Raw genomic sequence first — 26,564 nt, 5'->3', positions numbered from 1 at the left:
AGCAACGCCGAGAGCTGGGCTCGAACCCAGCGTATCCTGCGTTAGAGGCGAGCGCCTTGCCCACTGCGCCAATCAGCCGCCCGTCCGGATCTGATTTTGGAGAATACTGGCTCAGCCAATGCCCGACAGAGGTGCTTTGTTAAGTAGAGCTAAGTGTCCCTGTGATGACTTTTGTAGTTTTCTAAAGGTCTTTGGAGCAAATCAAGGTCTGGGAAAACATCCCCTGCTTTTAACAGTCACCTTGATGTATGGAAGGATCCTTTATTTGACATTCATTATAATGGCCTATAAATAAAAAAAGAAAGTTCCCGGTGAGGACAGTGTGTTGCTGCCCATTCCAGGCTTGCCCACAGGGAAGGTGAGCCCCCGTCTAAATCACCAGAGATGTCTCCCTTGTTATCTCTGCCCAGCTCTATGGGGCTCGTCGTTGCCTGTGATCTGTGGACCTACGCAAGGACAAAAGCAGGCAGAAATCTACATTTAAAACCAACAGTAACTAATAGAACAAGCAAAATGAATGTATCAATCTAAAATGTAAAAAGAAAAAAAGTAACCCAACAATTCTTATTTTTTTGTGGATTATCTACGAGGATCCATTCATTAATAAAAAGACAGAATAGTACATCGGTATCAATATTAGTTGCACTCTTTCAAGCCAATATTGATCAATTAAATACATTTTATAGGCAGAATCCTATGGCAATATATCTGTTGAGCATACCAAGGATCAAACAACATTGATCTCAGAGTAATATTGGGGAGTGCTGGCATAGTGCAGACATATAAAATCACAGTTTTTCACATTAGGATCTAACATCCCAACAGGCCACCTTGTATATGGTTTGATTCCGTTTAAAAAATAGACAATAATAAAAATAGTAAGATAGACAGAGTAAAATAGAGCAATAGTGCAGTGCAATAATATAGTAGAATAGAATATACATGAAATGAGCACATAAAGTGCAGACATATAAAATCACTTTTTTTTTTACAGTGAATAAAATAGTTCTGGATTACTGTTTAACAGTTTAAAGTCGGCTTTACCTTCTCTGTTTGGTATCCACAGTTTAAAACCTGAGAGTCTTCCCTCCTGTTTGATACCCACTTTAATAATAATAATAATAATAATAATGGATTGGATTTATATAGCGCTCTTCTCTGACTCAGAGCGCTTCACAGAGTCCATTATTCGTTCATACACAGTCATACCGGTGGTGGTAAGCTACAATTGCAGCCAGAGCTAATCATCATAATAATCATCGCCTACGGCCCCTCCGACCACCACCAAAATTCATTCACATGCATACACATTCATACGAGGCAAGTAGGTTAAGTGTCTTGCCCAAGGACACAACGGCAATGGGATGGACATGGGCTTGAGTGGGATTTGAACTACCAACCCTTCGATCATTGGACGCCCCGCTCTACCCCTGAGCCATAGCTGACCTTTGAACCTCCTACTCTGGGCAAACCTCCCTCTCAGGGTGCAGTTCTAGGCCTGGGTCCTACACAGTTTTAAAGCCTGACAGTCTCTTGTTTGATACCCACACAGTTTAATACCTGACAGTTTTGAATCTGTAATAAAAAGCAATAGACAGAGTAAAATCATGCAGTGCAATAATATAGTAGAATAGAATAGACATAAAATAATGCAATAGTGCAGTGCAATAAAAAGTAAAGTAAAATAGAAGTGCAATAAAATAGAATGGACAGAGTAAAATAGTGCTACAGTAGAATGTAGAGTAGAGTGTATTAAAAGGCTATGGTGAAGAAGAGGTACGTTTTTCCGCTTATTTTGTAAAATATTAAGAGATCTAGCTTCCCTAACGTCCATAGGTAGTGTGTTCCATAACTTTGGTGCATAGTTTGCAACGGCTGCATCCCCGATTCTCAACAGCACCTTCCTGAAATGTCCTGAGACTCAACTTAAGATGCTTGGTTGTGCAAGAGCGCTCGGAAACAGGCGTCTGCACGCATCGTTTTTTCTCCAGGCGTCCGGACGCCACCACATACTCTCTCTCCTCGTTGGGAACAATTTGAACAACTGTGCAGACCCACAGCACAGAAAAAACGTCCATTAGTGAGTGATCCCAATTCGCCATGCGTAGCCTGTGGGGAAAAGACGCTCTCGACACAAGATCTGACTCATTCATAGCCTGCTCTATATACAGTTGAAGACTACAGTTGAATATTGATATGCTTCATAGCCTCTTCACCAAGATCTGGGAGGAAGAAAAGATTCCAGAAGAATGGAAAGATGGAATCATCATCATCAAGCTACCAAAAAAGGGAGATCTCACCAACTGCAACAACTACAGAGGAATAATGCTCAGTACCGGGAAAAGTTCTCAACAGAATTATACTGGACAGAATGAGTGTTTAAGTGGATCCCATGCTTCGAGACCAGCAGGCAGGCTTCCAGAGCAACAGATCTTGTACGGACCAGATCGCCACCCTGCGCATCATTATAGAGCAATCCATCGAATGGAACACTCTATTATATATAAACTTCATAGACTATGAAAAAGCCTTTGACAGCGTGGATAGAGAGACTCTGTGGAAACTGCTGAGGCATTATGGTATCCCAGAGAAAATCATCACTCTGATTCAAAACACCTATCAAGGAACATCATGCAACGTTTTACATGCAGGCCAACTGTCAGAGAGTTTTGAGGTCAAGACTGGTGTGCGTCAGGGATGCCTCCTATCGCCCTTTCTCTTTCTCCTAGTCATAGACTGGATTATGAAGACCACCACAAAAGGAAAGAAAAACGGCATACAGTGGACCCTATGGACAAAACTGGATGACCTCGACTTTGCTGATGCCCTGGCTCACCTGTCACACAACTACAACCAGATGCAGGACAAGACAACCAAGCTGGCAACTACATCCCTTGAGACTGGGTTGAGAATAAACAGGAAGAAAACCAACCTAATGATGATCAATACCTCTACCAACAACACAGTCACAGTAGGTGATGAATCCATACAGGAAGTCAACTCCTTCACTTACCTAGGCAGCATCTTGGATAAGAAGGGCGGCACAGACGGCGACGTCATAGCCAGAGTAGGCAAAGCCAGAGCAGCCTTCATCATTCTGAAGAACATCTGATCCTCCAAGGACATCGCCATGCAGTGTTTCCCACAGGATTTTCAGAGACTATGGGGGGTGAACCTCCGACCCTCTAGGAACTTTTTTTCTTTTGTACATTTTAAAGTTAAATGCATCAATCTGGTGCACTTTGAAAGCAAAATAAAGAGGCTAGATCTATGATGAACTTTGTGCTCAAAAAACTAAATCGACTAGACTAGTGCTTCCCAATCCTATATATTTTTATTTTCTAAAAAATAAACCAGTTCAACACAGGTAACCGCTTCATTTCTTTGATGGCTCAAATGTATGCTCTAGTCCAGTGGTTCCCAAACCTCTCCTCGAAGCACCCCAGCCGTTCAATGTATTTGTTCAATGTCCTACCATGCTCTCTAAATAACTCATGTACATATACCGATATGCCCTACTCTGTTTACTTGTTTTATTGCACAATGTCGTTCTATTGGATTCTATTATATATTACTATTGTATTATGCACATCGTTGCGGGCAAGACCCCCCGCATTTCATTGTATACTTGTATGCCGTGACAAATAAAACTCTTGACTTGACTTGACTTGACTTACGTCTACCAGTTCCACTGACGCACACTGCCTCTTAACACTATGGCGTCCGTTCACGAGTATAAACGTGTTTCGATTCCATGCGTTGTGGACCAGAGCCACGTATATACTCGTGACGAGTTGTTATTGTTTTATTCCATATTTATAACGCTTATTAGGTCCCCGATCCACTAGCAGGATCTTTCCACATATTTGATTTTCGAAACATGCAGTACCGGCCAGATCCGCTTAGGGGCGCCATCGCTCCACTGCAGTATCATTGAGTGGATTTAAAAAAAATAAATGCTTTTACAGTCCTGTGGGCTGGATCATAGAGCCTTGACTCCAAACGAAGACCCTCCATCTTTGATCAGCTTGCAGAATGTTTTTTTCAGCGTGGAATAATGGGATTTATGATTAGCCAATGTGCATATCGATCTACCAGAATCCGATGACTGGTGAGGAAATGCTGCCGGCGATCACATGGCCTGACGGTAGGATAATATTACCCCAAATTACAGCTGGATTGGACATTGTTTTATAACCTAACGTGATAGACTACTGACATTGGCTACCGGAACGCACACTCTATTGCTAATCAATAATACTGATCGGCGTTCCCCGCCGCCCCCATTTCATCCATAGATGCTCTGTAATAGTCCGGATGCTACGCAGTTTGTTTTATTTCATTCGTATATATACAGCAGAAATGGCGTTTGATATAACGGCGCAAACGTTTAGCCTTTTTTGCAGCCTCCTGCAGAAAAGCCTAGACGAAAAGCGCGATATACCTTATATTCACGACGCTATAAAATGACAACCAACCGATGGATTTTTATTTTCTTTAAGCCATTATGAAGGCACGGTTTATGCACTCAAGTGACAATGAGAATGGACAGATAGCAATACTTTAAATGATATATAAAGCTCTTAGAAAGTACATCGGTTTGTTTACAATCCTCTGTCCTCTGAGGCCTAAATCGCTGCGGGGCTCCGGTCGTCATAGTGTTAAAGGAACACGCCAACATTTGGGGAAATTATCTCATTTGCCATCTACCCTGGAGTTAGACAAGCAGATACATACACTTTTCTTCTCTGTGCATGCATTAATCTTAGGGAACAGCCGAATCGTTAGCCTAGCTTAGCATCATTCACTGGAAGTAGGTGTGTCAGTGTAGCCTAGTTCCCACCAGTCACAAAATACACTCCAAATAGAACTCCAAAACTTTCCTGTAAACATGTTGTGACCTGTGTATTTACCACATGGAGAAATAAATAAAAATGGTTGACATTTTCGTTTTCTAATCGAATATATGTAACGGTTGTCACCTTAAACTTTGATGAGGGAGTTTTGAACCCGGGTCTGCCACGCCACGGGCAACAGCACATACCGCTATACCAAGAGGTGAATTCACTGCTTTGTAACGTGTCTATGTGTCTTTCGAGGATGAGAGTGAGTTTAACCCATAGCACCGCTACTCACCCCAGTCACTTCACAACATCTGAAGTCCTTCGTGACTGCACTTTCCGTTACATAATTTCTTTTTGCCAAACTGCTGCCTGTGCACAGTGATTTCATCACCTCAAAAGCCCAGTTTTTCAAAAAGCAACAGGGCTTTCGGATCTCCTCTCTGGTAAACAAGAATACCCTGAAGACTCATTCAAGGGTACTACGACTATGCTTGCACCTCATGGTACCAAAGCACCTCAAAGGCGCTAAAAACTAAATTAAAAACATCTCAAAACAAACTGATCAGACTACTGCTTGACCTTACTCCTAGAACCCACCTCACCCCTGCCCACTTTGACAACCTAGGATGGCTTAGAGTAGACGACAGAGTACAGCAACTTGCAATGGGCCTGGTCTACAAGATACACTACACGACCATGGTACCCATGGACATGTCAAAATACTTCCCAAAGGTCAGTGAATACCACGATCACAACACCAGAGGGAGCTCCACAAATCATGTTAAACCCAGATTCGGCTCAAACAATGTGGAACGCCCTACCCAAAGCTGTAAAGGAATGTGAATCACTACCCACTTTCAAAATCACTCTCAAAGAACACCTACGGGAGACTGCAATTCGAAACTGGCCTCTGTAAATGTCCTAACCCAACCCCCTCCAATGTACAGTAAATTACCAAGTATGGTTTTGTCAATATTCCAATGTACAGTTTTGCTTGTATGTCAGGATGGAGGTAGGTGAGTTCCATTTGTGGTATGCAATCAATGAGACGGAGAAAGTATACTCTTCAATAGGTTCGATTTAATAGTAAAAAGAACACAAAGAGTAATACTACGATACAGTCGCAGAGAGGCAAGATAAATAGAGGGAATAATATGAAGCTTAATGGGGTCCAGAAACAGGAACCGCCACGTTATCTCCGAACGTTATTGTGAAGACCTGACGAAGAGCAAACAGAGAGAGAAGGGTTAAATAGAGACCACATTCCGACATACCACACACACCCCCGTGACAGCCAATCAGGAGACCCAAACAATAAGTGACAGGGGAGACAAGTGACAGGAGCCAAGTGACAGGTGTCAGAATGGTGGGTGGTTCTCAGACAGCTGTCAGCGAACCAGAGCGTAACACTTGTACAGTTGTACAGTGTTCCCCACCCACCCCTCCTACCCAACCCCCCCACCCAACCACCTCCAATGTACAGCCCCCCACCCACCCAACCTCCTCCAATGTACAGTTTTTACGTCAAATGTATATACTCTCTTTTCTGGACTCTTTTTGTATCACAAACAGTACTGTATTTGCAAATCTGGTATGTCATAAATGTATAGATGTAGCAGTACTGTCTATCTGTATGTCATATATGTCCTGATGAATTGAAAATGGGGGACCCTGATGTAAACAAAAACGAAAGTCTTTCTCTGGTCTGCATCCCCTTAACAATTGTGTGTATTGAGCTGTACTGTATTGTAACCATTCTGCAATCTGTTAATAAAGTTTTCAATCAATCAATCAATCAAGCTTTTTAGGTGATGAAATCACTGCGCCCAGGCAGCAGTGGTTCGGCAAAAAATTGTTGCGAGTATATATCTGCTTAGAAAACTATTTTTTTTTTATTTCTCCATGTGGTAAATACAACATGTTTACAGGAACGTTTTGGAGTTGTATTTGGAGTGTATTTCGTGACTGTTGGGAACTAGGCTATACGGGCACATCTACTTCCAATGAATGACGCTAAGCTAGGCTAACGGTGCGGCTGTTCCCTAAGGGCTTGCGTCCACCTGCCTCACATTTATGACCGCACGCGTCTTTTTTCAATGTATTCCAATGGGGAGGGAGCGTATGCGGCGGAAAGTGCGCTGCGGTCGGCTTTTTTTTCCACCGCCTTTCAGCTTTTCTATGCGGCCGCATACAGCCTAGAGAGTTGAAACGTTCTGAACTTTTTCTCACCGCATGCGCCCCGCCCCATTCTACCGGGCGCACTGCCAGCATGTTTCAGCTAGAAATATGCGCCAGGTGGACGCGGGCCCTAAGCCTAAAGTAATGCATGCACAGAGAAGAAAAGGGTATGTATCTGCTTGTCTAACTCCAGGGTAGATGGCAAATAAGATAATTTCCCAAAAAGTTGGCATGTTCCTTTAATCTATGTCCCTGGGTCTAATCGTAATGGAGTGTTAAAACAGTGTTTTGCCACTTTCTTATTTTTTATTTTGCAGCACCAAACCTGGGAGCCATTTTGGGGATTACATTCAGACACAGCCTTTGGGCAAAACCATCTTTCTCTGTAGGAGAAAATTGCATGTTTTATGTTTCTCATTCCCCATTGCAAATTCACCTGTTTAGAATGTCATGGCAAAAGTTGATTAATCCACGCCTTCAGTCAAATCATTTTTCTTTTGAGCCACAGCGCCGAAGCCAGACAAATTTGACAAGGAGAGTGAAAATACCCTCTCCTTATGCCTCTGCCTATTATTCATATTTCTTTGCATATCTTTTTCTGTATATGCATTTCCTTCTTTATGCGCACTGGGGTATGTCACTTTAAAAGCAGTGTGTATGACATCACTTGCCTTCCCTGTGTGGACATGTGATTGGCTACCCAACCCACCTTTATGTTTATGTTTATTTTATGTTTATTAGGATCCCCATTAGTCATCATCGACGTGTTGACTATTCTTCCTCTTTATTTCTCTGAGACTGATAGAAGAAGGCGAAACAGCTGTGTTTGAATGACGGATTGGCCGTAGTTTGTGTGAATTACGAGAGATGCTTGTTTCTGGAACGTGTTCGGGATGAAGTTTAGGGAAAAGCTAGGTTTGTGGATCTGAGTAGATTGTTTGGACCACTGCCTTAAAAACCTCTGCAAGTGCTCTACCGGCGACAGCTTAGCGTTTCAGAGCCTGCGGACGATAAATGGGATGACAGACTGGATAAGGAACACCACTCAACGGCGTGCAACGCAACTTCTCCGTAGTTACATTTACATTTTGTCATTTAGCTGACGCTTTTATCCAAAGCGACTTACAAGTTCTGTACGAGTCAACAGGAAGGGTACAACTCTTCAGCTGAGTAACAATGTTTATCAAACAGTGCTGAAACTTGGGTGGTGCAGTGTTGAGTGCATAGTTGTAAAGACATATTAGTATAGTAGGAAGAGTGCATGACAGTAAGAAGGATTTATTTAAAAATAAATTATTTCAGATATTGATTAAAGAAATGTGTTTTTATTAAAGTTTTAGACGTTACAGTAGACATTAGCACACACAAAACAAAACCAAGAAAACATAAAAACAGTTCACAGAGCACTTCTCAGTACAAAACTGTTACAATACAATACAAAGTATATATATATATATATATATATACAGAGCCGTCTGGGAGAAATGCGAGGCCCTGTGTGAAATGTTTTTATTAATTAATGAATACTTATTTTTGCCTTGAATTTCCAAAAAATATTAAATCAGGTTGTCGTCTCCATAAGTGCCGATTTATGTTTGTGCCAGTGGGTGCTCAAAACAGTTGAATGCCCTACCCCCACGCCCAAGATAAACTTTCTGCATTAACCATAGCCTACATGATTTGTTGCTATACAGATTTGGAAAAAGTTGTCAAGCGCACACATTTCCGACACACACTCGCACACACACACACACACACCTGTCTAGAACAAACACCCATTACGAAACGCAGCTCTGCCTGTCACCTGTCAAAAACGTCACTCGCAAATCAAAAGCGTGTATTTAACAACCTCAAAAACGTTATATTATATTTTTATATTAACACATCCACCGCCGGAAACGGCTTACGACGTGTTTCAAGTTCATGCGAATTCTGCCATTCCACGGCGTACGCCGTTATTGAGATCATATTTCATTTTTTCGCCATGTTATTCACAATTCCCTCACGGAGCCTGGTCTGATGCAGTGGGAGCCTGCACAACTCTGCAACGCTTCAATATTGCCGCCTGGTGGGCGGCTAGGCAGTGGGAAAGGCACTCACCTCCAATGATGGAGACGCTGGGTTCGAACCCAGCGCTCCACATGGCTTTCAGTTTGGCTGGTCGTCCGTACTAATACAATTGGCAGTATTAGGGGGAGGGAAACTGATGGGTGGGGATCGGACGCTGTGGACAGCGACTCCTACAGGTCGGTTGGTGCGCCTGCGCAGTAGAATCAAGAAGCGACGGGGGCGGCGTCCCTCCAAAGCGCAGACCCCTGACGCTGAAAGATCGCGCTGCGCAGGTGAAAAGATGCAACGGCTGCTACCTCGAGTATCGGAGGGGACTCGTGCTATGTATGGCTTCGTCCACATTGCAGCCGGCTTGTGGGAGGCATGAAACAGCGTTCGAGACAGAGGAGGGTTGAATTGGACGATACGAAATTGGGATGGGAGACAAATAGAAAATGGGAGAAAAAAGTGGATAAAAAAAAATACTGCCGCCTGGTGGATGATTGGCGAGTTGCAACCGGAAGTGGATCTCTGGAGATCTCCGGTGCATCTGGCAAATGCGTCCGGCACTCGCATATTGTTGCGGGACTGTAGACATACGTCCGTGTGTAGCGATCGCTGCCATAACGCAATAATCGATACGATTTGGGCGTTTATTATGATTATACAAACCGGAAATGGATTTAGGAGATTGCGGTCAAATAAGTGGGATCTTTTTACTCCAGTCTCATCGGCTAACGGTAAGAGTACGCTGACGTCATTTTCAGCACGTTTGTTTATTATTATCCATGCAAACTGCTCTGATCAATATATCACCCATACTACATAAAGCATTTACTGACGATCACGGAATTATAAACGACCCCCCCCCCCCCCCCCCCCCGGTTCATCCGCGCGTTATCAGTCATAACGTTTAGGATCATGTACAGTTGACATTTTTAATATAGTGTTATGGTTTGTAGACAACCCCAACAGCACGGCACAGACAGGTAGTTCAGAGTTAGCCAAAAACTAGGGCGTATTTATTTCCAAAACAGAAGAGCAAAAACAACAGAAAGCATAAGGGGAGAATGTCCTTGGGCAGAGTAGGCTCTGCGGCTCTGCAGATCGGCCCAGAGCAGAGACGGCACTGTGGCGTTGCGCCTCTGACTCTGCGGCTCTGCAGCTACTTGGACATCCACTCGGGAAGGAACAGGGATCCACTCGGGGAGGAACAGAGAGAGAGGGAATGTCAATACACGAGCATATGGAATATGAGGCAGTCCAGTATTATGAGCTGAGTCCAGTACTAACACAAGCGACACATCTTCAGTGTTTACCAAAACACACAAAAAACAGAAAGGTCCCGAGTCCAGGAAAATGCGAGGAAAAAACAGAGCATCCAAAAAAGTATGTTTCCAAAACTCACCAAGGCGCAATTGCGCAAAGCGATCTACGAGGCACAGATCCACGGATGGCAGAGAGGAGCAACAGCGGCGACTTCCAAAGACGTTCTGGAGACAAGACGGGGAACAACACGGGAGGAAACAAGCAGCAGCTAGTGGTAAGCCAAAACGACCCGACACAGAACGTTCAGAACCCCAGAGTATATAAGGGCTCCACCGAGCTGATTTGAAACTCATTTCAGGTGCGTGAAGGTAATTGGTACCTCGAAGCGTGCGGTATTGGACCAATCCTCACATATAGCGTGTATCACCAACAAACGGCAGTTGATTATCTATATATGCGTTTATGCCTATCTCACGTTCTAGGAATTACTGCAGAAAACGATAAAAACATATTTATATTCTAGACGGTATTTTCGTATGAATCTATGAATGAAAAAGTAAAATGTTCCTACATCCTGAATGATAGATAATCGATGTTGAGTGGGCCATAGTAACGTCAACTTAGCAATACAAACGTCAACTTAGCAATACAATTTAAAAAGTTATAGCCCTGCAAAGAAGGTAAACATCTCCATAGGCTTAGACTGGTGGCAGTGGTCATACATTGATGGATATAAACGTGGCAGGGAATGTGTTAAAGGACGACTCCACTTTTTTTGGAAATTAGCTTATTTAACATCTTCCCTGGAGTTAGACAAGAAGATGCATACCTTTTTTGTCTCTGTGCGTGCATTTTAGCTTTGGGAATAGACGCTCCGTTAGCATAGCTTAGCTTCATCACTGGAAGTGGGGGAGGACAGTAGCCTTACAGTGCCTTACAGTGTATTGCAAGGTCTGACATTGACCAAACTTGATATGCATGACCTTGGTGGGCTCTAGGTCAACTCCTGAAAAGGGGGTCAATGTCAGACCTTGCAATCAAAAGTTAGGGGGCGCACTGAAATTATGGCAAGGGTTATTAGCCCCCTAACTTTGATTGCAAAGTCTGACATTGACCCCCTTTTCAGGAGTTGACCTAGAGCCCACCAAGGTCATGCATATCAAGTTTGGTCAATGTCAGACCTTGCAATACACTGTAAGGCACTGTAAGGCTACTGTCCTCCCCCACTTCCAGTGATGAAGCTAAGCTATGCTAACGGAGCGTCTATTCCCAAAGCTAAAATGCACGCACAGAGACAAAAAAGGTATGCATCTTCTTGTCTAACTCCAGGGAAGATGTTAAATAAGCTAATTTCCAAAAAAAGTGGAGTCGTCCTTTAACTTAATAAATAAACAAAAACGAAAAATCTACTCATGTCAACGAAAATGTCCAGTAGGCCTAACTAAATAACATATACATCTCTGTTACACGCAAGCAGCGTCTGATGGCCGAATCTGTCAGACGGCACAGTAGTCGAGTAGATATACAGTACTGTTACATCCAGACATTTATGATACAAGATATACAAATATACAGTACTGCTTAAGAGGCAGAGATCAATAAAAGAAAATATAATACTTGAGGGGGAAGAAACTATACATGCTATTTCTGTCTCTCATTTCAGCGCCAGGCGCTGTCCATCGTTATTATCTCCATCTCCGTTTATGTTTCTGAAAACACGTTTACGTGAGGATGAAAGGCCCAAACGTGGAAGAAAATGTACGTTTTGCTAAATATCTGGATTTGTGTGGACATGGCTTTAATAATAATACTAATAGCCTGAGGCTGGGCATACAAGTCAACGTATTCTTAATAACAATAGCACAAGGCTGGGCATGCAAGTCAAACTATTCTTAACACAGCTACTAAATATAAAAAATTCGATTTGTTTTTCACTCACCATTGAGTTACTTCTTTACGAGGAAAGTGTTACTCCTTGCAGCCGTGCACTTGATGAATTCATCTGCGACAGTGTCGGCGCCATGGGGGGGCATTCGCGGGCCATGCACCCCCAGATGGCGCACTGTGCCCCTCCAAACGTCATGGGCAATTATTATATTTCATACTGTTTAATTTGTGTGTGTGTGCGCGAGACGCGAGTGTGTTTGTGACGTGAGAAAGAAAGCGAGCGAATTGGAGACGAAATCGCGCACGACACTGTCCTGATATGACGCAACGCGTGTCCGAGTGTGTCTGTGTGTGTGTTACCTGGGTTGGAAGCACACGGGGGCAAAGCAGCCTGCGATTCTCAACCAATAAAAAGTGTTTAGGGGCGGGACTCTGCCGCGTAATCGCTCAACTAGAGACACAGTGAGCGAATATTTGAGGGGTGAACGACATCGCTGCTCAGTTCACTGTCGCTCGCGGCAGCCGGCAGGTCAGGATTGAAACAAATACATTTTAATAACTTTTTGATAGGTTTATCAGTTCATAATGTCTGGTAATATCTTATGTATAATATGCCTAATGGGACCTAGCGTCTGTGTGTCTGCCTTCTCCCTCCCTGCATTGGCGTGACCTGCTGACCTCGTGGCTGTCTCCTTCCACACACACCCATTAACACACACACAGGGCTCCCTGTACATCCTGATCACGCGCCTCACACACACACATTCTCCTCTTCTGACGCGCACACGCACACACACTCACACACACCTCTCCCCCACGCGTGAATATTAAAGGCAACCAACTTGTGTTCGGCTTTTCTCTGATTGGCCCCGCCCCCACGCGCAGGCAAGCGCAGCCGTCCCACGTCCCAAATGAAATCCAAAGAGCAAGCGCGGCAGCGCGGGCAACCAACTTCTGTAGTGTTGGGCTGCTGTTCCAACGCACTTGTGTTGGGCTGCGGTAGCAGTGGAGCGCTGCTGACTGATTATTATGTTTCACGTTTTTAACAACCAACGGTAGATTCACTCGTCACCGTACATGTATAAACAAAGCCCATACAGTTATGAAATAATAAACACTGTTAGGACTCGCAATAATAAACACTGTTACGACTATATATATATAGGTACTAAATACCTATATGTCCCTATGCCATAAATGTCATGTATGTTGTGTATGTCATAAATGTCTATATGAATTGAAAATGGGGGACCCTGATGTAAACAAGACAAACGTCTTTCTCAGGTCTGCATCCCCTTAACAATTGTATGTATTGAGCCGTACTGTATTGTACCCATTCTGCAATCTGTTAAATAAAGTTTTCATTCATTCATTCACTATCTGACTCTTAATAATAAACACTAGTGTTAGGACTATCTGACTCTTACTAATAAACACTGTGTTAGGACTATAAACACTGTTAGGACTATCTGACTCTTAATAATAAACACTGTTACAGTGTTAGGACTATCTCGAGTCACGCGTCACTACTGTAACTAGAAACTCTGGGTGTCACTGTACATCAGTAACGTTATTTCGCGTTTTTAACGTCAGCGGGGCGATGCGGTGGTTTGTCGCCGGCTTCCGTGCACCGCCGCCGGCTCTACTCGGTCCAGCTCCAGCAGCAGCGGCCGTTCCTCCGTTGTAGAACGAAGCCCTTCAATGACCGCGCTCTCATATTTTGCGAATGCATAAACTATGTCTTAAATTATGGCTATGTGTCTAATATGGCTGTCACTTATCAATGACTTCGCGACAGCCATATTAGACACATAGCCATAATTTAAGTTATAGTTTATGCATTCGCAAATATGAGAGCTCTGTCATTGAAGTGGGTGGTGGCAGTGTAACAACGTTCACCCTGATGTAAAGTAGCGATTTTTATTGTTTTGTCATGACAACCCAATTACATAATCCAACATATGTGTAAAGAAACAACATATTCCAGTTAACGGTATATTTTTTAATGATTCATTACGGTATAAATTAGGTTAACTGGAGCTGTGGAGGCTCCTTGCTGAAGAGCCAGCGGGGCAATGCGGTTGTTCATTCACCGGCTTCCGTGCGCCGCCCGCGGCTTGACTCGGTTCAGCGTTCACCCTGATGTAAAGTAGCGATTTTTATTGTTTTGTCATGAAAACCCAATTACATAATCCAACATATGTGTAAAGAAACAACATATTCCAGTTAACGGTATATTTTTTAATGATTCATTACGGTATAAATTAGGTTAACTGGAGCTGTGGAAACTATTATCTTAAATTATGGCTATGTGTCTAATATGGCTGTCTCAAACACAAGGACCTGGGGGAGCCTCATGCGCATGCGCGGCTCTCTGCCGCGACTCTCTTGTCTCTCTTGTCTCTCTTGCCGCAAGGCCGCGTGCTAGTGGATTGATTGATTGGCCGTGTGGCTAATCAGAGAAACGCTGAACGAAAAGCTGAACACAAGTTGGTTGCCTTTAATATTCACGCCTCCCCCACCCAGCTGTCGCGCCCATGATTTGTTGGGATGTTGTTCGAGACTAGGGGCCTCTCCCTGCCTACATCTGGAACCCATTAAGCACACACACAGACTAGCACACACACACCACACACATACACACACAAATACATACACACACACACCCCTCCCCTTCTCTCCCCATCCAAGAGGGTATAAATGACATGTAATGTGATGTACTTTTTCTCTTCTACTGGTGCGAGGGGATGAGCCCGTGCGGGGTGACTGTTCTTCTTCTCTGTGAAATAAAAGCTCTGTTTGAAATACTCTGTCGTTCTGCGAATCTTTTGGTCGACTGGTCCACGACCATATCAATTCAAGAACTCACGCGGGACAGGTTATCCCTTTGAAATGTGTGTTGGTTTGCGGGAAATTCGTGAAGCCTATATTTTATTTAGGGAATGTATGCCCCCCGAAATTAACATATGCCCCCCCCCCCCCCCCCCCGTTAAATGGGTTCTGGCGCCGACTCTGATCTGCGATTACATCCAGGTTCCTCTTTCGTGACACATTCTTGTGACAGTTCAATACAGCTACATGGTTCAGTCTTGCTTGCCCCATTGTGGACCGCAAATACGTTTTAAGAAGCCGCAGGCTTGAAAATGACCATTCTGAACTGCAGGATGTTACAGGGACAGTCAGTGCGAGTTTCACCTCGTCTGCTTTTCATCTGCTAATCCCTGACACGAAAGATATTGGATAGAGGATAGAATACCCAACAAAGCTATTCTCGCATCAGCCATCTGATTTTGTTTACCAGCAGACGTAGAAGCGGCAACACCTGCATTAGCAGCAGCAAAAATGCTAACAGCAGTTCGATGCAGATTTGACTTTCCGTGGAATCGGAATCGTTCTAGTGCTTTAGCCCAACTGGAAAAGCCATCTCGTACAAAAGCTTTCAAAGATTCTTGATCGTGTGTTGTGCTGCGGCCGCCGGTGCTGCTAGCTTCCCCTGCCTCCAAAACATCATTTTCGGTTCAATGTCCCGACGCAAGGCCCTGCTTACCACCACTCTGCCACACACACCATCCACCACACCTGACCACCACCCCACGTGCCAATGCGCTTGATAGATGATGCAGTCACGCTGTCGCATATAGTGAGGCAGTTTATATGCATATTACTATTCTACAAACGTGTCTAATGTGAAATATATAAGCATGTAAGCAAAACTAGATTTTAGGTCTGTGATGGAAAGTGATTGTTAACACCCCTTGCGGCGGCTCTGTACAGTATATATATATATATATATATATTAGAGCTGGGCCGTTAACGGCGTTAACGTATTATCGCGCGATAATACAATTGACGCCGTTAATCTATTCTCAAACTTGGGTCTCCTCTCTCTGTCTGCACGAGAAGCGAGCCGCTCACTCACTCACACATACACATACGTGTACTTAATAAGGGAGGGGCCTCTCCGTGGCGCCGTGCTGTTGAAGCGCGCAGCCACACAGACCGAGCTCTGCGCTCATCATGGCGGAGAACAAAACGAAAGTATGGGTACACTTTACGAAAGTCGATGCCGACAACGCACGTTGTCACAAGTGCAATAAAACATTTGCAAGTATGGGTGGCAATACAAGCAATTTGTCAAGACATCTGTTGTCAAAACATAACATTAGTCTGCAGAAATGCGCCGTTTTCTACTGCTTTGCTCACAGTGTTCTATCTCCATGCACGTCCACTGCAGGTAAGCCAAGATAATACGGAGTTAGCTAGGCTAATAATGAATTATTACGAATAGGCTAACAAATAAAATATAATTGCTTAGCTAATTGTTTAGCTACAAATATATTTGAAACCATGTCCCAGCCCACGCCTCCTCCATCTTCCTCCACCACCGGTCCCAGCCAAGCCAAGTCCCTTCACTAGGAAGGATGACAGAGGTAGGGGGGACGAGTGTCACAGGGCTGTGACCCAGTTTGTTGTCAAAGGCCTGCACCATTTCTCTCCAAGGGCTTTAGGTAACAACTAATCATTCAGTGTATATAGTTTTTTTTTTATCTTAGATTTGTTGTTTATTATAAAAAGTCTATAATTCAGACACATTTAAAACATTGTTGCTGCTGTTGCTGAAGAAATAATATTTATTATATTTATTTATCATTTATTTATAAAGTTATATAAAAGAACAATACGTTATTTCATAGAGAAAATTTTACTTGTGACCATAGGCTCCACAGCCAGCTGACGAACGAGTTGAGCTACGCGGGCCGATGTTAAAACTGAGTGACTAATCCATGATTTACACTTGTGCCAATTGCGTGCATTTGTCCCTAATCTTTAGTATTGGCACTAATAAATCAGATGTCATGCGACTATGTCATGTTCTACAATACCCATTTCAGCGTGCGTGTGTGCGAGGCTCGCTCTCGCATTATTATTATTTCTACGAGGCTCGCTCTCGCATTATTATTATTTCTACGCTGCTCAAAATAGGCCAGTTAACAAAACATATAGGCCTAAAATGGTACTTCACCTCTCACCTCAAATGCACCTTAAAGCAGGGGTTCTCAACCTTTCTGCTGCCAAGGCACCCCTGTGTTCAATAAAATATTCCAGGGCACCCCTACATACGATAAAGACTTTTCCGGTCCTGTCTTTTTTGCTACAATGATGACAAAAGTGCTTGCTTTCAAAATAATGTTTATTTAAGAAACCGGGAAACACATTTGTGTGTATATGCCTATATAATGCATTATTAACAGGTGTTTCAGGTCTAAATGGCTTAGTACTGTTGACATTACACTGCTTGTAGTAGTAAATCAAATAGCATATTTCTTTAAATAAAATTACAGAAAATTATCACTAAAGTGCCATCTGTTGCAGCTGCACACTTTTCCATAAAAATAGCATATTTGGATAAGTGTGACCATTTCTCAAAAAGAAAAGGATCACCAAGTTACCATTTCTCAAAAAATATAAATAAATACAGAAAATAAGCACTCGTTCACTCAGTGGACATTTCTAGCTCAATGCGAGGTCTGCTGCTGCTGGCTAATAATACGGTCAATACATAGGGAGATCTTTGACAAGGCAACACGCATGTCATCCTCAAGGCTCAACTTGGCCCTATATTTTGTTTTCAGAGCTGTCATGGATGAAAAGCCAGCTTCACACAGATATGTGGTGCTGAATGGTATCAACACCTTAACTGCTGCATCATGAGATACTTGGTACTCAGCACCACACTCTGAAACTAGCTCTCCAGGTGGTATCAGATGAGATTTCAATGAGTTCTTCCAAGAGTTTGGATGGAGATGTGTCAGGAAGCTTTGTCTCAATGTTGTCTGTAAAGTTTTTTTTTATCCAGAGTAACTTGGTAATCCTTTTCTGTGTTTTATTAAATAATGATTTTCAGATTTTGAGAAATGGTCAAATTGATCCAAATATGGTATTTTCATGGAAAACAGTGCAGCTGCAACAGATAGCACTTTAGTGATAATTTTCTGTAATCCAAAAATAATAATAAAAAAAATATATATATATTTTTTTTTATAAATCTCAAGGCACCCCTGGCAGCTCTCTGGCACCCCTGTTGAGAACCGCTGGCTTAAAGGACAGAATTTCGGGTAAACAGTCAAGAAAACCACTCCTCATTTTCATAGGTGTGAGAAGAGAAGAAAAAGAGCCTTGCGTTTTTGTTTACAAGTTTACACTTGAGAAGTCTATTCCTCTTGATTGGCACACGCTCTGCTCCGTCCCTGCAAACATCCGTTGTAGACACCAGGGATTCGGAGAACTGTAAATATATAAACAGCATTCTGCTGCCATGTCTTAAGGCTCCTCAATTATTCAGTTATTTCCAAAACGGTGAAGACTTGTGCGATGGGGCCTGCCGGGTTGAGAAATAGCCCCCCCCCCCCCCCTCCATAATTGGTGTGGGTGGACAGCTCCAGCGAGCGAGGATGGGAGGTAAATGAGCCTAGCTCAGCGCGGAGACAGGCTGGACAGATGAAGGAGTTAGTGACTAGGGAGGAAGAGCCTGCCCCCCCCGCCACCACCATCTCCCCACCACCCCCACGAGCTCTGTAGCTGACCCAGAGGGAAGAAAGCCAATCATACCTTCCTTGGAAACATGTATTCATTTTTTTATCAAACATCCTGCAACCCAGATTCACTGCATGGTGACAATTCACGGAGACGCATCCGGTGTGGCCCCCGCAGCCACAGCTCTGGATGAGGAGCGCGTTGTGAGTGCGTGGGCGGACTGCGTAGCGTGGATTTGCTGTGGGTCGGCGAAGGCGTTGAATTCTAAAGCCAATTTTCTTTTATATAGGCTTATCATATATACAGCCTATATCCCAGTCCAGCCATGTTTGCGGAAGATGAGATTGTTAACAATACATTCAGACCCGGACGTAACGCTGACAAAGAAATGTTGACCTCACATTGAAAAACTTGCTTTCAAAAAGGCGGTTTTATGATTAATTGTCATCCATGTGTGTGTTGTCTTCTTCCAACTGTGATGTAGGCTGGAGACACCAGGGCTGTACCTACTGCCTGGTGGTTATTAGACTAAACTCTGATCCATCATGTCAAGTTCCTCTCAACTTAGCGAGATTTATTATAAGGAGTGGATTTTCTAATTACTGTATCCTGCTAAGGCTCACAGTCATTTAGTCCTCATTTGCTTGTTTTAAGAGCCATTAAAACATAGTTAAATCCATGCTGTTTTCTAATTTTGTTTTAATTGCAGCATGTGACTAAATGTGTTGTTTGCAGCTTCCAGCATGTCCTTGATTTGCTTTCAAAGTCAAGATGCGTGATGAGTCTCTGACACTGGTGGACATTTATATGGAAATCTCTACTGCACATGTGATTGGGGTTGGACAGGCCAGCATTGAACTTTGAGTCTCAGCGGCAGAGAAAGTTAAAGCCAAAATCTAGCGGCGGAGCGGATTCGGGGTGTTGGTCCGGGGGGGTCCTGGGGTGGGAGTGGGGGAGGAAATGTCTTTTGTGGTGATTTTGTTTTTATGTTCTGTATTTATTAATTTAGTTATTTCTACTGTCATTTATAGTCTTTATTATTGTTATTACTATTATTGTCCTTTGAAGTCCTGTTTATTATTATTGTATTGTGTGTTGTCATGTTTTTATATTTCATGTAAAAGAAAAGAGAGAAAAAAAAGATGTGATCAACAAAAAAATTAAAAGCGTGATGACATTTAGCCAACTGACTTGATGACAGCGGTATCCACTTGTTCCAACCTTTTTACTCATTACAGATATTTCTGTCTGTCACCGTTGGAATAATTATCAAGGATTAGACAGAGCCCAACAGACACAATACGAGAGAGTACAACCGACACCGATTCAAGTTTCTTTAATAGTTGTCATACAGAAGTACAGAATACTTTTATACAAAATGCTTCTTACTGTTACGCTCCAGAGACGGTGCTAGACAAGATAAGTATGAAATAACATAGTATAGCATGTAAATTAGAAGTAAAAAAAATGAGGTCACAGTGTTCAGTATAGACATATGTACAATGTTCGATGCGGAATAGACATAACTGAGTTACCATATAATATACAATATACTATGCAGTGTACTAATATACAATACTATATAGTGCAAAGCAGAAATGGGATAAGGTACAATTTACAGTAAGGTGTACGAGTTGTAGTGCAAATCCTTTATCAATAAATATAAAGTGTGTTTAGGTGATCTAAAGTGTGGAGAGTGGGTGCTGCATTGTGTTGTTTGTTTAAAGTGAGTGTGTGCGTGTGGATGTGTGTGCTGTGTGCATTTGGTGGTTGTTGTATAGTGTTTATTGTTCGTTGAGCAGCCTGATGGCCTGGGGATAGAAGCTTCTTCTGAGTCTTTCTGTGCTTGCCTTGAGACTCCGGTATCGCTTGCCTGACCGCAGCAGTTCAAAGAGGCAGTTGTTCGGGTGGCTGGAGTCCTTAATGATTCGCTTAGCCTTACCCCTGCACCCCCTCTAATTGTGCGTTCGGCTGAACGTGTCACTCTTTGTAGTCTGCTTCGGTCTTGTGCAGTGCTATTCCCAAACCAGGAGGTGATGTTGCCAGTCAGGATGCTCTCTATTGTACATGAGTAGAAGTTCTTAAGGATCTTCTGACTGACTTGGAACTTCCTTAGGCGCCTGAGGAAGTAGAGGCGTTGTCGTGCCTTCTTCACAACACTGTCGATGTGTGTGGTCCATGTCAAGTCCTCGGATATGTGGGCTCCGAGGTACTTAAAGCTGTTCACTCTCTCAACCGGTGCCCCGTCGATGCTGAGGGGGCTGTAGTCCTAGATTGTGGTACTTGGACTGAAAAGTGCAATTTGTAGTCAGATTTGGATGTCGTTTTGTTTTTTCAAAATCAGCTAAAAGATCAACAGGCTTTAACACATTCAGGGCCATTGGGATTACACGGGGCCCACTCTAGGAGGCCAGCTTTTCATTACAACTTCACAACTTTTCATTTCACTGTGTGTGAGGTTGTTTGTAGAGCTAAATCTATATTTTATATGATTGCATTCGTTATTGCAACAAGATACGTTGACCGGGTAGATGGCTATGAGAACAAGGCCCGATCAGGCTGAAATTTACGTCAAATTGCTCTTACCTGTGGCCGGTTGGTTTCCAAAAAGAATTTCCCAGTTATTTGATTGCCATCTGGTAGATCGATATGTCCATTGGCTGATGCTATATTCCTTTACTGCATACTGAATTCGGCGTCGCAAAAAGTATTCCAGGCGATCTGGTGAAGCCATAGCTTCAGGCTAACAGAAAAGCTAACCCGGAGCGAAAAAAAAGTGACACAATCAATCAATTCAATTATCTTTAATGACCACCCAGCCAGGCTGGTGGAATTTGATTTCAGTGCAGCATGTTACAGCATTGTTCCAACATAGAACATATAACATCACTTACAATACGTACATACTACATGCAGTTAAATACATAAATACAAGACCGCAATATCAAAGTTCAGAGTTTATGTCCATGTCCATAGCAACAGAGGTAGGGGGGGGGGGGGTGCTACAGGGAGTTCAGTGTCCGTATGGCAGTGGGGAAGAAGCTGTTTTTAAAGCGGGATGTTTTGGTGGTCAGGGATCTGTAGCGCCTCCCGGAGGGCAGCAGCTGGAAGATGTGGTGTGCTGGGTGAGTGGGGTCAGAGATAATTTTTCTAGCTCTTCTTATTGTGCTTTGGCGGTGGAGTGATTCAAGAGATGGGAGGGGGGTGCAGATTATTTTGGAGGATTTATCGATTATTCTTTGGAGTTTGTTTTTGGAGTGAGTGTCCAGACTGCTGTACCAAACTGTTATGGAGAAGGTGAGGATGCTTTGAATGACGGCCTGGTAGAAACGGAGCAGGAGATGTCTTCTGACTCTGTATTTTTTGAGCTGGCGGAGGAAGAAGAGTCTTTGATTGGCTTTTTTGTGGATGTGGTCTGTGTTGGTTTTCCATTTGAGGTTATTGCTTATGTGGGTGCCGAGAAATTTGAAGGAGTCTGTGGTGATTATGGGTTTGCCGGAGATGGATATGGGGGTTTTGGGGTTTGGCTGGCGTCTGAAGTTGATGATGAGTTTTTTTTTTTTTTTTTTTTTTTTTTTTAAACTTAAATTTGTATTAAACATTTATAGACATACAACACAACATATACAATAACATCAACAACACTATTAAACAGACATAAACAATAAAGAAAAAATTTAATACTCAAAAACAAAATAAAAAATACTGACTTGAGCAGAAATTCCACAAACATAAATAATAAAATGGAAAAACATAAAACAGTTGTCATACCCTAAACAAAATGTTTTATTAAAAAGCTAACTAAAGCAGCATTTTGTGACATGGGTTCAGAGACCCTCCTTGAACCTCTTTCCTCCTTTACCCTTCGCCCTCTTGTGTTGCATTTGGTTCTTCCTCTGTGATGTCGTTTTCGTTCCCCTTGTAATCCTCCCACTTTCCCCATCTTTCTCCAAATTTCTCTTCCTGTAACCTCAGCATGTGTGTTATCCTCTCCATATCCTGTATCTCCCCTACTATTCCTACCCATTGTGCTATTGTCGGTGGGTCTTCTTTGTACCACAGTCTTGTTATTGCTTTTCTTTAACTTTTTGAATGTTTAATGTTTTTAACATTTGTGATATTTGAATGTTCCTGACGAAGCTTGTAACCTACCGTGCCAAATGATGTTGGGAGTCGGTGTTGTATTTGTACAACACTGTGTACTTCGGCGCACACCTCACATATCGGCATGTAACTCGAGAACCGCTGAAATTGTGTCACCTGAAATGGCTATCGACAGGCAACAAATAGGGCTTTATGGAGAAGGTGAGGATGCTTTGAATGACGGCCTGGTAGAAACGGAGCAGGAGATGTCTTCTGACTCTGTATTTTTTGAGCTGGCGGAGGAAGAAGAGTGCATGCTTACCAACTGTCCGTCTGCAACACTACTATCACCGACATCTAAGAAGGGAGATCCCCCCTTGAACGGCCCTTCTAAGGTTTCTCTCCTCCACATTGCCTGTGGAGCTTTTTTTCCCTATTGTTAGGTTTTAGTGAGTTTTTCCTTACCTTCGCGTGGGGTATGTCTGGGAGTGCTTGCATTCTTTCATTTATTTGCATTCATCTAAAAAATGTTTGGACCCTATGGTGTTCTTGTTCTGTTCTTGACTTATTGTTATGTTGTCTTCTTGACTTGTTTAAAGAAGACCTGTACGGCCCATGGGGACATTAACGTGTGTTGTCGGGCCCTATAAATAAATTTGATTTGATTTGATTTGATTTAATTCGATATATATTGTATTAAAATATATGCACACCCGAGCCGGTAGCCAAAGTGCAGGTGGGAAAATCTTCCTCAAGAGGGCCTCGCATGTTAACATGTTTTACTTTTGTGATATTTGAATGAATTGAAGAATATTTTTGTTGACCACTTGAAAAGATTGTAATAAAAACATTGTTCAGTTTTCTTTTGTCTGAACTGCATTGTGTAACATTTTAAATAGACTTTTAACTACTCTCATCATTTGGGGCGACCATTTGTCATGCGGGGGGTAACATGATTGTCAATAACTGTACTAAATTCAAAATAGAATATCCATCAGTTTTGGCTCAAATATTAATCACTGGTATACTATGCTTAAGTGGATACTATCTGTACACATTTTAAATCAGTTTTATGGGTTTTAGAGCATATATGGGTATTGTAACTGCATTACGAGGGAGTATATTAATTTTGAGATAAATTACGGTCGCCCCAAATGACTTTTTATTAAGGCCATGTCCTATTAATTCAACTTTAAAAACACTAAAATCTCTTAACACTTTGATCGCCATGGTTAAATTCATAATTTTACCATCCCTAGCCAGCTCTATTTGTCTATGGAGAAGTTCCCCTTCTTTGCAGGGCTATAACTTTTTAAATTCTATTGCTAAATTGACATTATTATGGCCCATTCAATGTCCTATATCCATTGTTCAGGGTGTAGCAACGATATACTTTTTCATTCACATATTCATACTAAAATATGGTCTAAAGTATAAGTATGTTTTTATCGTTTTCTGCAGCTTTCTCCAGAACTTGATTTATAGCCCCAAATGCATTATATTGATGATCAAATACAGTTTGGTAGCGATCGGTGCCAGATGAAAAATTTCAACTGGAGGTACTTCTAGAAGTTACTACGTATCATCTGATATTGACCGGATGGGCGAGGGGGCGTTTATAATTCCGTGGGCAACGTTATACCATTCATCTAGTGTGGGTCATATGATCATCAGATCAGTTAGTATAGAAGACGTTATAAAATAACGTTGAAACTCACCGTATCTTCCTCGCGCCGTTGGACGATCAGCATGGAGTAGACAGTTTTCGATTATGGGATGTTGATCCTGATTAACCATTTCCAGGTTGTATAATACTATATACGTCCAAATAACGTTGTTTATTGAGTTAGGGCGAGCGATTGATTATCCAGTGTGTTGAGATAGAGTCCTGCCAATGATCGCGAGTGCCCGGACGAAATATGGATGAGCACTTCCTGTTTGACGAGTCACTTCCTGTTGGCGATCTGCCGATCGGCCACCAGATGGCGGTCTTGAACCGCTAGAGAGTTGAGTGGAGCTCAGCTGTACATCTCAGGTCCCCGGAGGAGAAATATGATTTCGATCACAGATTTTTGAATTATTGATATCAAAGATGAGTTACGGCGTCTTCGGCAGAATGAGCATGGCTAGGAAAGACGTCCAAAGGCGTTTTCGGCGATTAAAGTGTTAATTTGTATTTTTTTGCATAAATGCATATATACACTACATTCCAAATGTTTGAAAAATTGCCAAATATATCCGTATTTTTTGTATTTTAAAATTGGCCTATTGAAAAGTCTTATCCGTCAATGACCAGAATACAGCTCTGATTATCCTAAAACTGGTAACACAGACTCCTTACCTTAGATCAGATGTTCTCCAAAAAGATGATTCCAATTCCTGATCGCCATTCCAAATATCGATCGCGTTTATTGATTGATTATTGGCTGCTGTAAATATATATTCCAGGCTGCTTTCCATCTCGCGATCACTTCCCTGTTCATCAGATCCCTCGCCAGCATAGTGGAGCGAGGAGGCTCCCCCTCCACAGATCCACCAGTATAATCGAATGACCTGCAGTTACACAGGGATAGACGATAGGGGGCGGTATTTTCCCATCGGAGCTCCTAGAGGGGCTGCTGTACCAACGGGAGACTCGGTTGATGAAATATTAATTCAGATCGCTAATAAAAAAATCAAACAACAATTTGCGTCGGTGGCACTCAACGGGGGGCATGAAATAACGAGTTACACGTCTGTGGCACTCAAAGTGTTAACGGTGGCAGAGAGGGGTATGAGATGGGCACAATGCCCGGCGGTCAATGTGTTAATGTGCTCCAACTTGGGATCGTGCAGAGTTCTATATTTACGTTCATTCCCTAGTCCAAATATGAGCAGCTAATTGTGGCTTGCTGCATCTCTTATTTGTCTGAGTCGAATCCGCCTTGCTCCAAGCCACTCGGCGGAGGGGGCCAGAGAGAGGAAGAAAGAGAGCCAGGCCTGAGAGAAGATAAAGCGACCACTTACTGGTCCCTCAAGTCGCCAAAAGGTTTGGTTTATTTTAATAAGAAAATAACCGGAGGAGAAGTGAAGCTGACATGGTTGTTGTGATCGCATCTGCTCACGCGGCCCCGGCGAAACGGCAGGCAAAATGGGGATTTCATGCCTTCCGCGTTCAGCGCGCGGGGAGCTCCAAAGCACAGTCCGTGCCATAATGAGCTCCCTGCTTTCTCTCTTTAATGGTTTAGTGGTGTGACAGTATGTTATTTGCAGATTACCGGGGATGACAGTCTCTATATCTGTCAGCGAGCTTCTGGGAAGGCCTGTCCGCACATATTTCAGCGGCTGGAAGACAGACTACAGCCGCATTGTCTCCCTGATCTGATTGGAGTTGTCAAGGATGCATGACATACGGGCCAGTTCTAATTGTCCTCTCTGTCAAAGTGAGGAAGATCTAGGAACCTCGGTTCTCACTGCCCCCACGGGCTGATGGGATTTCTATAAGGGCACACTGCAGCAGAGCTCCATGAGGGCATGTCGGACTTAAAACAAAAGCCTTTCCTTCAGTTAATTAGAGAAGTATTTTGCCATTGAATAAATTCATCTGAGAGCTATACATTGAAAATAAAATGGTGGAATTAAATCACCAATCCAATTTTTTGCACCACATAAATGTGGGATATATTCACATAATTCTTGAAGAACTTGATTTGTAGATGGAAAATGATGAAAAAAGATAAG

Source organism: Notolepis coatsorum, assembly GCF_963971535.1.
Source record: "Notolepis coatsorum genome assembly, chromosome: 11".
Taxonomy (NCBI): domain Eukaryota; kingdom Metazoa; phylum Chordata; class Actinopteri; order Aulopiformes; family Paralepididae; genus Notolepis; species Notolepis coatsorum.
This window is presented reverse-complemented; position numbering follows the sequence as displayed.